Below are 14,147 nucleotides of genomic sequence, written 5' to 3' on the forward strand. Positions count from 1 at the left end.
ATAGTGTGTTAAGAGCCAAATCAAATATAAACACGTAGTCTTCCTATGTTGAGGGACATGACCCAGTTTGATCATGCTGAAAATGAGGAAGAAGGACCATGGTGGCCATTGGAAGAGCTTAGCTTGCCAACTTAAGAAAGATCCTTATTAAGAACAATTTTACCGGCATAGAATTTTCTGAATGTTGGCGAAGATCCACTAAATGACTTGTATGGACATCGAAGTTATAAAGTCACACTCCTCAATGTTCTTCTTATAAAATGGAGTCCCACAATTTTCAAAGGTATGCAATCTCTTGCTTTCTACTAAAACTCGAATTGACACCCGTATGAATTAAGTTTTAACTTAAGCTTCAAAGTTCAAATTATACATGGCCAAGCTCTCCCTGATATAGAGTTCTACTTGCAGGTTACCACCTAAATCCACGTCAACCTCCATGTCAAACCACTTGCTGATGTGTCAAGCAAGTTAGAATCGTGCTACATAATCCGTTAAATCATTTCATAGTGTGGCCGGGTAGGTATATAATAATACTCTCTCTTTTTTCGTATCCTTGAATGCTTAAATTTTCACTGTAAATGTATGAAGTTAGTCAACAAAATTTTCATTTTACATTGTTTTGTGTTTTGTCCAACTATATTTATATTTAGGAAAATTTTATGTTTTACCTTATTTAATAGACTAACTAGAATAATAGGCGGTGAAATTAATATCTTCAATTAAGTTTCATTCTCTTATAAGATTTGTTGGTATTTACAAATTCTTGCGATTAAAAGCATCCGTTAGTTGAGTTTAGACATTTTTGTCTAATTATTTATTTTTTGTTTACCCTGTTTAATTTTGTAGATATGTTTAAGTAGCTTTTTATGGCTGGGTTTAATATTTTTTCTCGCTTGATTTTGAGTGTGTTATCAATTGATTTTTGTGTGATTTATTTATTTATTTATTAATGATAAATTGTTTACTTTATTGTTTAATTAGATATTAATCTCAACATTTACGAAACTCTTGTGCTCGATTTGATAAATTGGAAGTTGGAAGTTAAAAATGACTCACCACGCAAAAAGTATATATATAAAAATAAATTGTTACCTCACTTTTAATTAAATAGAAAAAACAATTGTTAAAGCGAGTAACTTAACCGTAATTGACATATATTAAATATTAAATATTATGTTATATATATATTTATTATACATTTTATAAGTCCAAAATTATAAAATAATGTTTTTATCTATGTTTTGAAAAAACATAAAAAAATAAACCAGAAATTTGATTTGGTTGTTTTTAAAATTTCTACACAATGTTGACAACTTTTCGTGAAAATTATAAACGAGAAACAGAAATAGTTATCAAATAGTCATATTTCTAAAATTGAAAAATGAGAAACAATAAACAAATAAACAAGAATGTTATCAGACATGTATATATTAACCTATCAACTTTGACTTTTACGTTATGGTAAACTTGACATTGTATTCAAGGAGATGTACATAATAAACGTAATATTAGATTGTAAAAAGAGCAACGGTAAATAAGTTGTTGAGATGTGTCTATTCCTATTGGTCAAACAGTATGTAGTGACTATAATGAGTTTATTCATGAAGGAAATGAGCTCAAACCATGATTTCTTATTGTTGGTTTGAAGTTTAATACTCTAAATAAATAAATTGATATCATGTAACATTACTAAAAATTTATATCTAAAACAATTTTGTTGGAAGGTAATAAAATTTGATATCATAGTTATATTAAAACGGTACTCCAAGAAACTAATAAAATTATATTTATTTTTTTAGTATGGAAGAGGAGATTGCACCTTTAACTCCCAAAGAAGGTAATAAAACATCTTTATCCGCGTAACTACCATCAAATTGACATTAATGTTGAATTTTATAGTTACATTTCACCCAACGAATTAATTTTTTATACTTTTTTTTTATTAATTTTTTAAATCAACACCTAACCTACCACATATAATATGACTATTAAAACTTAAACAAAATATCTAAAAATTTAGAAACAAAATAGAATAGTTATAAAAGTTAAATATTTTTTTAAGGTTAAACTAAAATAAAATTGAACTTAAAGAATTGGCTCATTACTATTTTTATGGAAAAAGTTTACCTTCCAACTTTATTATATATGTACGAGAACATTAAATAGAACAAATAAAATTAAATTTTATGTTCATTTTTTTAGTACAATATGAGGGAGTGGGAATTCGAACTCACGACCTTTAAGTCAGAAATAAATATCTTAACCACTTGAGCTATGTTCGATTTAATTTCTAAATCTAACAAAAAGAAAATCTAAAATTTACCTACTCCCGCACTAGGTGACATTGTGCAGAGAAGTGGAAGCATATATTATATTAACTTTCTTATCTTCTTTTTCTTTATGCCTTTATTTTTGTTTTTGGAATTTTGGTCCACTAGAGTGAATGCAATGTTTTCTAAAATGACGTTCAATATAAATAACTTTATAATATTTATAAATAAATAAAAACACGTGGAAGAGTTTCATTCGCTTCCTTTTTTCTTTTTACAACTCCTTTATCAAGTTGAAAAGTCCACGTTACACCGTGGTTAAAAGTAAAACATCCCAGTAGAAGTGGTGTCCATTGACACACGACGCACCGTTTTTACAACTCCTTTATGGCCATGGACATTTATTTTAAAACTTTCTAAAGTTATTTTTGCTACTTGTAACTTTCAATTTTAATTTCTATGCAAGAACAAATTTATGTTTTATTGAGATTGGATAGTCAGATCTAACAGAGTTTAGCTGATGTACTCTAAAATTTTATCATTTGATTATCTAAGTTTCAGTTGACATCTTTGAATTAGTTCTGTACTCAACTAATTAACTTCTCAATTCTCTCTAAATTGGTTTGGATGTCGTGCTTCACAAACTTTTAAAGCGAATATTTTTCAGTACCTTCTTAAGCGAGGTTATATTTACTGATATCATTTTAGTAGCCATGATAAATTTAAGAGTATTTAGTGATCCCGTAGGTTCCACAATTTAGTTGAGTTTGGAGTAATAAAGAGTATGACTCGAGCATCAGGTTTACTTGATAAAATGAGCTATATTGAACAGGAAAAAAAAACTTTGTACATTAATTTTGGACAAATTGCCCCGTAAATTTCACCCAAATCGACTTCAAATCTGAGGTGGATGTCCAGTCAACCGATCGAGGTGATGATCTACACACAGAACCTTACACCAATGTGGTACTCGCTCACGTATACTTTGAAAAACTTAAGTTAGTACTTGATCTGAGCTGGTGACGAGTTGAGCTTAGTTAGATTGCATATAGATTGCATACCTTTATAAATAATTGCATACCTTTGAACTCATTCCCTCCAAGTCTTCTACTATTTAGTATTTATATTGATCAACCCTTACTGACCACTAGATTAATCCATTATGATTTAGAAATAAAATAATTTAGTGTTATACTATTTTAGAATTTGAATTTGAAGTTGCTCTCTCACAGATAATTGGAAACCATAACGAAAACACATTACGACAGAGGAAACTCCATCAACAACTTCTAACCGCTCCAACTCAACAGCAAAATTCCTTTCAAGTTTCCCCTTTTCAAACTGTAGTCCTTTTTCATGGTTAAATTTTTTTTTTTTTGTAATTATATATCATATGGTAGTCATAATTATTGTTCTTAATTAGGTTACATGAAAATTTCAGAAAGTTGTAGCTAGAAACAGCCCCACTGTTCTTGCTTACCCTGGCTGTAGTAATTTCTTTATCCTTGTACACGTCTGTATTATTTCCTCAAGTAGTATTCTTTTTCTAGCTTTTCTGTGCAAATTAAACAAATATTGGACCTTTAAATATCATTATTTACAAGTCAACCCACAAATAATTATTCTTAGCAATTGTCTGGCTAATAAGCTACATCCAAATAGTCCCTTATGCTTCAAATAATTAAACATATTTATGGGACAACACAAAAACAATATGTAATCATAGCTTGGAAATTATCACAAAATTCGAGAAATGGACTATCGATCTCAATTAAGAAGAAGATGATACTGTAGCTGTTTGAATATAATATATTTTTAGTATAACAAAATATTACAATATTTTTAATATTTAATTAAAAAATAATTACTAAATAAATAAATAAAAATAATAATATTTTTATTTCCTTTTTTTAATTAAAAAAACAAGAAACAAGAAATATTTTAAAAGGTGAAACAACAAATAAGGAAATAAAAATATTACTAAACACACCTTAAATAATAACAAAGTCTAGAGGAGCAAAGATCAAACAAATTAAAAAAAGAAAGGCAAAAATAGAGGGGGATCAAATTTAAGAGAGTAAGTGAGAAAGCAATTTAAAGCTATGGGGGGCGAAAAATTAATGGCATTAATTGGATAGAGGCATAAAGTTTAGAAGGCAAGCATGTGAGGCTGAGGCCCCGTAGCAAAAGCATGGAAATTGATTGCCCAAAAAAAATTATTGTTATATATAAATCTATCTCAAAATTTGGCGCTCTTTTTCCTGCGGCATTCGCGTCCACATGTTACATGCGGTGCCCCCACCGACACACCCCCTTGCCCTTCAAGGATTGATTTACGAGATGTCATTTAAATTTTAGTCCTCAAATTTGTCAAATATTAATTATTTAGTAAGTTGCTGGAAATTTAAACGAGAAATCGAACCATTTGATAACTATTTCCTTTTTGGACTTTGATTTTTGGATTTTTAGTTTTTTGAAAATAGGATTGTTTGGTAACACATTCAATTTTTTGTTTTTGGTTTTTCAAAAACTATTTTGAAATTCTTCGCCATGAAGTATTATGTGATAAGTAAGGGCACGTTTGATAAACATTTTGATTTTTGGTTTTTCTTGTTTTTAGTTTTTGGCTTTTGGTTTTTTGTTTTTAAAAAACAAAAAATCAAAACATGTTTGGTAACAATTTTTAGTTTTTTTAGAGAGAGAAAAGTTATGTAGAGTAGAAATGACAATGGTGTGAGTGTGAGTGAGGATACTCTCCCCCATTCGTCCTCGTGAAAATTTTTAGTCTCCGTCTCCACCTCGTTCTTGGGTCTGAGAGATGTTTTCGAGAAAAATTATCGATTTTATCATTGTTTTTAATTATTTTTAGAATTTAAGTATAAAAAAGTGTAATAAATATATATTAATTATTTAAAAAATGGAATCAGGGACATGGAGGGACATGCATTTCCTATTTTTAGGACCCGACTCTGCGAAATTTTTTGTCTTGTAGAGACTATGAAAATACAAGTTTAGAGAGAAGTAAATAAACTTTTGGAATCTAAATTTTAGAGAGATAAATAAAAATATTTAGAAAAGAAATGGTGAAAGAAAAGTTAAAGACAACAAGAGAGTTTTTAGGAAAAAAAATAAAGTCGGGAAAAGATATGTTAAAGAAAAAAAAAGAAATTATTAACAAAAAGAGAAATTATAGTGGAAATAAATTTAGAGATAAAAACAAGATTCAAAGTATAATTTCTACCGAAAGTAAATAAACACAAAGAAAAATAAAAATTACCGGAAAGAAAATTGAAATTTTCAGAGGAAAAATAGATTATGAAGAAAAAGAAAAATTATAAATGATAAAATTTTAGAGAAAAAAAAGTTAGGAAAAATATTAAAGTTTTAGAGTGAGAAATAGTTATCAAACGGGCCTTAAATTTTAACAATCACCAAATAAAACGGTATAATAATAAGATAAAAAAACTCAAAATGTTAGGGACTGAAACATATATTTAGCCTATATTAAATTTTAGACTCGTGTAGATAAAAAGAAAATAAGCACTCTAGTTGTTCAACTTTTGGCCTGTCTATTGCACTTTTTGAAATTTGAAAAAACAATCATATTCTAGTTCATCACTCATCTAAACGTCCACTACACCAACTTTATATGACTCTAATATATGTAGATGCTAGTTCATTCATACGCGTATCTTCAAAGTTACTTGTTTAAATTTTTAACGACAAATTAATAACGATAATGAAAAGGATTTATTTTTAGTTTATAGACTAAAATAGAATTAAACATTAAAAAAAAAAATTATAGAAGCCTGAGTTTGTGGGACCTATCTTTTAGTTTTTATAATTAAAATTTGTAGGAGACTAGAGTTAATAAGTAGTTAGTGTAATTGGCCACTTTTCTCATTTTCCAAAATTATTTGTATTTCGTCGAATTCTACAATTTTACTCGTAAACCAAATATCTGTCAAACCTAGCGTTGGACAAATCCAAATTAATTATAAAATCTGCCGAATTTTAGTGGTCCACATTTCATTTTTTTTAATATATTTTCTTAAATTGCATTCTATCTTTCAATAAGTGACCGACAAAACAAGAGGATTTAAGAAGAACGAAAAAACAGACTCGGTTGAATTTAATTTAGTCGTAAAAATTAAACATAAACACCCTTGCTTAAGCAAACTTGCAAATAGAAATGAAATGGGTTTGTAATCTATTTTCAAATTTCATATAATTTGTAAATTTTGAATATAAACAGGTGTCATATATACATAATAATACTTTTTTTTTAGAAAATTACAAAAATTAACTATAAATATATATTTATTTTATGTCTTTAATTTCTCTAATTTTGTCCATATATATATTTATTTGACTATTTGAATATATGGTCACTTTGTCCTTTAAATATTGTCTCGATTACACTCCGATTTTGTGAAAACTGAAAAGTCGTACACAAGATATCTTGAGGAGCATATTTCACACCCCACATCTAATTGGTCTAATAAATATTATTTAAATTGTCTATTTAAGTAAATGTTAACCATTAAATAAACTTCATGAGACATTTAAACCCTCATCTTGTTGGAATTGTCACGTTTGTTATCTTAGAATAGATATGGTTTATACATTTTTTTCTTCGTAAATTTAAAATCGACTAAATTCTTTCAGATAAAAAAAAATATCGATTTAAGTGTCATTATGTGCTTCAACGGTCAAAATTTAATTCATTTGAGATTTTTATTAATAATTGGAATTTTTATATCCTGAATTATGTTTTTTGTTATTGAACCAACGGTGAGAATGTTGGACGTTTGATACAAAATTCTCTTCGTGAAATAATTACGGTTTTCATTCCGAAGGAAAAAAAAAGAAAAGAAAGGAAGGTATGGTTTATCATAATCATTGAAGGAAAAAAGAAAAATCTGGTACAAAAGAAAATTACTTGCCGACAGTTCGATTTTTGCCGGTCACCCGCAGCTTCTGACTATGGGCTTTCGACGAATCAAACACTTCTTAATTTATATATATATACATTATAATTTGCTTATTTACTCTCCAACAAATAAATGTCCCAAAAAAATTTGTTATGTCCCAAATATTTATTGTCGGTCTATAATATAGATTATCTCAAACTCAAAATGTCTTTATATATGTTGCCTCAAATATAGATTTTCTTGAAATGTCGTGGAATGTAGCTGAGTTGTCTCAAGTGACGTCAGGGGGTTGGAAAAACTTTCCGTTGAAGGGCGCAATCATGTCTGGCCTCTCAACATCCCTGTCCCTTTTCAAAGAGATACTTCAGCGGGTCCATCCTTGTGAGTATCTCGGGTGTGAAGGAACGACATTGGCATAGATGTTCTTGAAAGGTTTGAGATATTAGTTTCCTCGCATCGTTTAGATTGACTTGAAAATGTCACTAAATATAGGTTGTCTAAAATGTCTTGGAATATTGGTTGCCTTGAAATCTCACAAGAATTTGGTTGCCTTAAAGTATCCTTGAAAATTAGTTGCCTCGAAATGTACCAAAATATAGGTTGATCGGAAATGTTGTGAAATATAGGTTGCCTCGATATATCCCGAAATATTGGTTGTTTTGAAATGTTCCAAAATATAAGTTATCTTGTTATGTCTTGAAATATTGGTCGTCCCCAAATGATACTTTGGATGACTTGAGGTTCGAAGGAATATCCTTGAGGTATTGAGTTCAAGCTACAAGGAACTATAAAATTCTTGGGTAAATTATAAAATGTTCCATAGAATTCTAACTATACCAAGCAACGAAGTTCTCGTCGACAAGTATATCCTTATATTTATCTTCCCAAAAGCAGGAACTATGAAATTATTCGGTAAACTAGGGTACAAGCCATCTGTCAATTACATACAAAATTTTAATGGTAAAAATATATTTTCAAACTTGATTAATATTTAAAATTGGGATGATCGTTAAGACTTTGAATAATTATTTCTTTTGAGTTTTCTATTTCTGAAAATTATATTTGGTCCATCACAAACATTTTTTTTTTCATATTTTAACCATTCTTAAAAACAAATTTAAAATCTTAGCCAAATTTTAAATAAAAATAAAATTTAAATTTTTTTTCTTAGTGTTCAAAATTTAGCTTAGGTTTTAAAATATTCTAAAAAATAGAAAAAAAGGAATAAATAGAAAAAAAATGGGGTAAATTGGACAAATTTTCCCAATGTGGGCCTTCCAGACCTAACAAAATTGGGCTTTAAACAGAAGCCCATGAAATAAACCGTGTGCAGTTCGCGCATACATGGTCCGGAAATAATTGCTTCTATAAATTGCGATTTTTTCATTGCTTCTATTTCATACACTTCCCGCCTTCTTCAATGACTTCGTTTTCTCTGTTTTTTTTTTCTCATCGGCTCTCTTCTCCGTTTCAACCTCTGAATCTCTTCTTCTGTTTTCTATGGTTTCTGCATCATCCTTCATCCTCTGAAAACAAATGCTTCAACAAATTGTGAAATTTTCATTGCTTCTCTTACATACACTTTCTGCTTTCTTCAACGTCTTCGTTTTCTCTGTTTCTCACCAGTTCTCTACTTCGTTTCAACATCTGAATCTCTATCTTCTGTTGTTAGGGTTTCTAGGGTTTTTGTATCAGGATTTGATGCAATTTATGAAATACATCGTGAACTGACCGAAGTTACAACACCATTGTGGTTCTTCTGAGGTTAGTCTGTTTTCTTTCGTCGTTTCCCCCAAGGTATAAGCTAATTTTATCTTCCATTTTCAGATTATTTTTTTTTAACAATTAGGGTTTATTGTTTTACATACCGATGAAAGGTGCACAGGATCGTCGAATGTCTCTGAACGGATTTTGAATTGAAGTAGGAGAATATTGATAGAATTTCACTCTCTTTTCGTTCGCCAGAATTTCTCGAGCTAAGCCTGTGTGTTTCGCGGTCCCTACTTCCCGTAACTGATTTTGAAACCTGTACAAGTTTTGTAACGATTTTCCATTTAGAGAGAGAAAAATGCATTTTTTTCTGCATTGTCATAATAGGACCATTAAAATTTGTGAAGTAATTTCAATCCTTCGTTTGTTTGGAGATCTTCTTACTTCGTATATCAGTACAAATTTGGGTTTGAAAAAGCTACCACAGCTCATACTTTAGGTAATGCTCAAGTTTCCCCTTCATACATTTTACGTTACACCAAGTCATTAAGGTTGGGTCCTCAATTCTTCTTCTTCTTCTTCTTCTTCTTCTTCTTGTAAAATTTAAATAATAATATCTATGTAACTTCAATCTACATGCCATAAGTCCAGATGTAGTCGCTAAGTTGTTGGTTGGATGAATTAATTTTCAGTGGTTGACTTGAAGAGGCTTGAAATGCAAGCAAGAGATGGACCATCAGATCCAAATACTCTGGCCAAATGGAGCATTCTAAATAGATTTCATGATAGAAATGATAGAATTTTGATGAAGTGAGTGGAATTGCTTTTCTTTTAGTGTTACGCAGCTTCAAAGAATTTATTTTCACTGAATTGTTAAGTAGCTATCGTTTGATTTATAATTCTCTACACTGTCATTATAAGAGTTGTTTTTACTTATGAAGTCTTGTTAACATCTTCAAGTAATCTAAGGCGGATGTCTGCTCACTGAAGTGGAAGGACTTCTAAAGAAGTTAATTTAATTGACATGGCAATGCCATGTCACTTTCTCATGCTACATCTATCTCTTTTTCATGCATGCCTGAGGGGAGGCCCCATAGAGAATGTAATCCTTATTAAATTTAATGTCACATAAAAATCCCTTACTGACACTACATTGAGAACAAACAATATAGGAGAGGTCAATTTCTTTGAGTACCAAACACTACAAAAGTTGTGCCTCTTTTTTTGAGTTCTTCATGTTCTTAGATCTCAACTGTTAGGGTTTGTTGTGGTGGGTTCCATTTGCCTTTAGGATTTATATTCTTTCAAGGTTAAACCTAATCAATAAATTGTTTTATTATTCTGGTTAATGATACTTTCTTAAATTGGTAATGTTTATTTTAAAATTTGAATGCATTTGATTTTTTTTTTTTGAATTATTATGTTCTGGGGTGGTAGCTTAATTGCAGGTGCTTCTAGTCATGAACTCATGATCAATGTTTGGAAGCAATAATGAAAACCTGCCGAAGGACCCCTTATGTAAGTGTGCTTCTATACTATTAGGCAAAAAAAAAAAAACATATTCTGGGAAATAAAGTGGGGTGGGGAACAAAAGATATCATGGCTGGTTGAAGGAATTTGTAATAACTGATTTTATCATTTTGTTCCTCGTGTGATATTTTTCTGTTACAACTTGTAGGAATTTGGTTTATTTTTCAACTTTTCAGGAATATTCTACATTTTAAAACACCCAATTAATATGATGTTGGGATCATAGTTTCATGCTTTAGCTATTGATTTTTATTGTTACATAATTTTGAATTGATTCTTCTTTCATAAATTTGGGATTGCTAGAACACCGATTGGACGGTGATGAATATTTGGCCATTGCTGATGAATTCATGGAGGTTGTATTTACTCGTTGGCCACATGTAAGTAATTCAATTGGTACTCTAATCAAATAATTGGTTTTCTCCTTTTCTTATTTTAATTTATATTTTTAAAATTATGCAACAAATACTTAAATAATTGTTCAGCAATTTGAAGATTTCCGAAGCAAATGACATCTAAGTTATTGCAACGATACAGAAACACCTATACAGAACGTTCAAGTTTTTTTTCCTTTTCTTTCTTTAACTATTGGCTATTTAGATTAGTATGTTAATAAAATTTATGCATATTTTTATCGAACCTTTATGTTGGCTAATGTAGGATATATTTGCTGGTTTATTTGTTAATATTTCAAATAGTGATGGTGCAACATCAGTTGACAAAATTACAGTGGAATTTTAATTCTAAAAGCTATGTTTCATAGCTCAACATCATAGACCATGACCATCCAACTCTAACTATACAATGTAAGATTTCGTAAGTTTAGGGGGTGATATATCAATTTGAAACTTCAAGAGTGTGATTGTAACATATCCTATAGTTTGGTAGTTTGCATTTTTTATCATCAAGATGACTTTGAAAATTGATAAATAGATAGGTAGAAAATAATGTTTCTATTAAAAGAGATAGGATTTGTACATATTTGAAGTTTTTGACATTCAACTTATACCCGTTTGCTCGCTCTATTTCAAAGGTGCGACTTATTGTGATGGCCAATGGGCTACATAATGAGGTGATTTACTAAGCTTTAAGATAATAAGAATTATATTCATTCAAAACGAGTTTGACTACAATTATTTCAATCCTATTATGTCTAAAAATTGTATATTGTTTTTAATTAAGAAGAATCAACATCTTCAACACATCTAAAAATTACTTGATACCTTATAGTTTTCAACTTTCATGAATATTCCACATCTTTAGAACTCCCAAATAATAATTTTAATGCGATCGTACTTTTGTCTTTCATGTTTAGCAATTAATTTTTATTGGAATAAAATTTTGAATTGATTATTTTTTCAGATATTTAGGATTGCATGAACACCGATTGGATAGTGATGAATATTTTTCCACTATTGATCAATTCATGGAGGTTGTGTTTGCTAGTTGGCCAAGTGTTATTGTTCTACTCTGGTCAAATAATTGGATTTTCTCCTTCTATTATTTTATATTATACTCTATAAATTATGCAATAATTATTTAACCATTGTTCAACATATTTGAAGATTTCCCAAACAAATGGGCGTACAAAGGGCTTGTTTGTGGTCTGTGCACATATCATTCTTTTCTAGTTAATACAGTTACAGGTTAGATATATATACGCACATTATACACTTGTTTTTTTTTGTTAGCTTCAACCTCTTTGTACAACTCATTTATTAATTTTATTTGTTTCCTATAAAAAGAAATAAGAATACACGTTTTCTTATTTACTAAGCCGCTCATTTAATGTCGTTTAAAGCACGTCATATGATTATGTTACTCTTAGAATGTTAACTGTGCTTACTGTTTATCTTTTTAAGCTAACTTAAGTCCAATTTGACAAATTGATTATTTTACTCTCAGAATGCTCATATACATGTGATGTAAAACAGAGACAACATATTCCAAAATTATGAGGAACTGGAAAAGATTGCTGGTCCGTTTGCAAGGAATATCAAGGATTCAGGGAAGGTGAAAGTCTAGTGGAAATGGTTTGTATACTTCCCATCCTTCTTAGTCATAGCTCACAACCATTCTTGCATAGAGTAATTATGTCTTACTATTTACCTCCATTGTTATCTTTATTTGGCCGTTGATATTTAGAAGTTGAAAGTTGTTCAAAAAGGTGGGATTTGAGTGAAAAACTTCAATAGTTGTAGACTGCAATCTTTTGGAGCGACATAATTTTATTGTTAGATATGTATGTCTCAATTTAGTACTAATGAATTGACGGATGCGATAATGGAAGAGGTGCTGTTTCATCCATCTTTTTGTCACAAAAGTCGTGTTCTTTGTCATGTTGGTTTTTTTGCTGTCTTATCGAGCATTTGATGACAGGATATTTGGTCCATTGCAGGGTTTAGTATGCCGCCCTGTACGCATCTATTTCTAAGGATTTTTGACACTAGAATTTAGACATCTTTTGAATTGGAACTCTCTTTTTTATCTTTTAGTTCAGTTTGTGCTTTGGCTCTTATGTTGGGCTGTCATTTTGTACAGCTCCTTGGTGGCCAGGGCTTGGAATGTTTGGATTGGAACCCTCTATCTTGGGTTCAAGCTCCGAAGTTAAAAGTCAATAACTTAAAACCTAAGGATTTGAGGGATGGACCATGAATATTGAGTATAATGAAAGGAGTGACCTTGATGCTATGAATTGTTTTAACACCTCTAACTTCAATGCTTTGAAATTGTAAATCTTTGCATTTAATTATTTTAGCATGATTTTTTTATTACCATAGCCCTAATGTGGGCCATATTTTGATTTTCTGCTATTTCTTTGAAAATGCTAATAATAGGTGCAACAAGTGAAGCCTTATTATATGCTTCTTGGACTGTATGCAGTTGGTGGATTGTTCACATAGCTGGTATTAAGCATGGTTCTTGATACAAATATATTCTTTGGTTAGTATTCTTTTGTTATGGTAATATATATATATATTTATTTTCAGGAGATAAATTGACGGTTCTTTCGGTTATTTGTGCCTAATTGTAGGTTATATCGGAAGATGAGATAGAACGGAAAAACTGGGGTAAATTGGACAATTTACACATTTCGTTTTAGAAATTATTTTTAGCTGGTCTAATGGCCGGACTGGATGGGACTTTTAAGGAAATTTTATTTTGTTTTTGTTTGGGAAGCCGTCCCTTGTAACTGATGGGCCTCGGCCCACTTCCTTCCTAAATTGAAAGCCTATATAGAAGGTAATCTAGGGCAAAGATTGTAATCCTGATCCGAATTTGATGTATAATTTGATGAAATTAAAAATTTATAATAAACATTGATATACATCACCAATTTTATTGGAATTAAACTTTATCTTTTCCCATCTCTATGAGATAACGTGTTGATTCAAAAAATAATGATTTCTTGGTTGGTTTTACATTTTGAAATGTTTGGGATAGTTTCAATTTTAGTCATTGAATTTCTAAAAATGTATATTTTAATCTTTGATTTTTCTTAAATAATCATGTTTGAACTTTCTATCTCTATTCATCTATAAATTTAGCCAGTATGAGTATAGTTAAGTAGTAATTGACATTGATTTTTGACTAAAAAGTCATGAGTTTGAATTCTCTCACCTTCATTTATTGTACTAAAAATTAAAGGAAAACAGGTTTATAAACTTGATAAAAGAAAAATATTCATGACATATCGACATTA

At 29.9% G+C, this 14,147-nt stretch overlaps 1 long non-coding RNA gene across 41 annotated transcripts; it reads left to right on the forward strand.

Annotated features, from left to right (window-relative positions):
- The first annotated feature begins 7,455 nt into the window (after positions 1 to 7,455).
- LOC111005032 (uncharacterized) lies at positions 7,456 to 13,818 on the forward strand. 41 transcript variants are annotated; one of them, XR_015793160.1, is made up of 10 exons: positions 8,592 to 9,724; positions 10,352 to 10,432; positions 10,748 to 10,824; positions 11,478 to 11,516; positions 11,807 to 11,876; positions 12,010 to 12,090; positions 12,350 to 12,457; positions 12,986 to 13,175; positions 13,282 to 13,387; positions 13,479 to 13,818. It is a non-coding gene; the product is annotated as an uncharacterized LOC111005032 (long non-coding RNA). The 41 variants fall into 41 exon arrangements; XR_015793159.1 differs by having other exon boundaries at positions 12,379 to 12,477; XR_015793144.1 differs by lacking the exons at positions 11,478 to 11,516; positions 11,807 to 11,876; positions 12,010 to 12,090 and adding an exon at positions 7,456 to 7,636 and having other exon boundaries at positions 8,877 to 8,968; positions 9,607 to 9,724; positions 12,379 to 12,457.
- The last annotated feature ends 329 nt before the right edge of the window (positions 13,819 to 14,147 follow it).

The sequence above is a fragment of the Momordica charantia genome (assembly GCF_013281855.1).
Source record: "Momordica charantia cultivar OHB3-1 chromosome 8 unlocalized genomic scaffold, Mcharantia_2.0 BLBB01000008.1, whole genome shotgun sequence".
NCBI lineage: Eukaryota > Viridiplantae > Streptophyta > Magnoliopsida > Cucurbitales > Cucurbitaceae > Momordica > Momordica charantia.